The sequence below is a fragment of the Apis dorsata genome, unplaced genomic scaffold (assembly GCF_000469605.1).
Source record: "Apis dorsata unplaced genomic scaffold, Apis dorsata 1.3 scaffold_263, whole genome shotgun sequence".
NCBI classification, from domain to species: domain Eukaryota; kingdom Metazoa; phylum Arthropoda; class Insecta; order Hymenoptera; family Apidae; genus Apis; species Apis dorsata.
In genome coordinates this window covers 190,083-192,252 of record NW_006263541.1, presented here as the reverse complement: position 1 = coordinate 192,252, position 2,170 = coordinate 190,083, and positions in this window count along the sequence as shown.

Genomic DNA, 2,170 nt, shown 5'->3' with positions numbered 1-2,170 from the left:
TCTCTCTCTCTCTCTCTCTCTCGTTTCGTTCAAGTCTCTCTCCCTCTTTCTATTTGATTATTTCTCCTCTCGCGCTCGGTGTTTTACACGGTACGTAATCAAAGTCGTGACTACCGTTCGTTCGCACGATGGAGCCACCACACGAGGGATTTCATTCGAGGCTGTTATGGATGGAGCTGGGTTTAAGCCCGCGATCAACTATCAACCAAGATCACAGGTTAGTTGGGGTCGGTACTCGTTCAACGCTTTTACCTTTGCCTAGATGCGCCAACGGATATCCAACGCTTAAATGGGAAAAGCTTACTTAAATATCTCCCCCTTCGTAATAATCGGTGAGTGAAGAGAAAAACATGAAGGGACGAACTCTTTTTACAAGTTGGTACTAATTTCCCTAACAATCTCTATTTTCATAGTGCGAATTCCGAAGCTAGGGAATTTAGCTAGCCCTTGGAATTAATTCTATTAGAAGAAAGTAATATTATTTTTCTTTTTTTTGAGAGGTGAATAAATATTTTTATCGTTTCTTGTTTTTTTATCTAAATAATAACAATACAATTATCTGTTAATTTTTGTCACTGAAACTTTTATTCCGCATTTTTGTATTAAAATCGATCGGCGAGTGCAAAGGGTTAATACTGCCTATATCTCGATATTAATAGCGCAATAACATCTACGAGAGTTGTTTCACGAGCGTCTGGACGATTGACAGTTGTATTCATCATAGTCAATATCGCGGGAATCGTTTTGCGAACTCGTGTTAATCTCATTGAGTAGATCGTGATGCTCGTGCCATCTAGTTGGCGATCACGCTCGCTGCAATCGGTCTTGCCAGTGACATTTATCGATTTGTATCTTGGACTCGGGCGTTTGATTTAAAAATCATTTAAGAATGCATTAATTCAAAGATGACAGTTTCTCATTTTTCCTTCTTCCTACCGAAGAATCGTTCAATGCTTTCTAGATTTCCATTCCAGAGTTTTGCATCCGGAGCGATATAACCTCTCTTTTTCGATGACTCCTTTTTCTCCATTATACAATTATCGTGATGTTTATCGACACTCCCTCGACTTCGAGGGAAAGACTTGTCTCTGTATCTTTATCGTGGGAATAGAAGAATCGGCTGGATACTTAAATCCAGCACCTTCTAGCTACGTTTTATTACTTGTATTTCGTGTTGAGTGACAATGTATTACAATGAAAGCAAAAGAGTGATTAACACATTCGAGATTAGTGAAAAGTGTTTCATATATTGGATTATTGAAAATCTCACGATCACGTTTTCTGTTTTCAGAAGGTTTAAAAGTGTCATTGCGTGTTATAAAGTTATTTCCAGATACGTAAGTAGTTTCTAAGTACTATTAAGTGCTTCTAAGAGAGTGCATAAATTCCAGAAAGTTATTATAGAGACATCATTAAAAACAGAATTTTAAAGAAACGTTTTTCGAGTTATAAATATTAGTTTTATAATATACAAATATTATAATATTTCCCATTTTGTCGAATGTTTCATTATATTTATCGAAAATCAATATCGATCACGGTTTGATTTTTCCTACCATCTCGAATGTGTTAAGGAATCGAGATGAATTTTAATATTGCACTTACGTTGACTGAATTGTAACTTACGCTCGAGTCTAACGGATTTAACTAAAAACGTACATTTCCTTACGTCGATTAATTCGTTATCCCTCGATGCTTCTTCCTTCTTACGTAAAATCGTATCATCGAAAAGATCGTAATCGTAAATCGTTCGAAACGTTTTCGGCGAACGAAAAATTTCTCTATTTGTTAAGTTTTTCCATTTTATCTTTCTATTCTGTTAAAAATACTCTACAATCGAAATTGTTACTGAAACTGTTAATCCCGCGAACAACGTACAAACGTATATTAATTGTTTGTAACCAAGTGTGCCTATTCGGCCTTCGGGTAAAAGAAAAAAAAAAAAAAACCAACGGTTTTTACAGTTTTATCCGGCAAAGTAGGTTGCGCTAGTTTGCTCGAGTGGAAAAATGGATCTCGATAGAGGGTGATTGCGATTGCGGGTCGTGTGGTGCAATCTCGGTGAAATAAAAATTCCCGAACGCCTGTCCGGCGTGTTCCGTTCCCTTCCTCGGCACGAACGTTTAAATGTTAGATTATACAATAGCGTGCCATGTCGGTTCAATCGTGT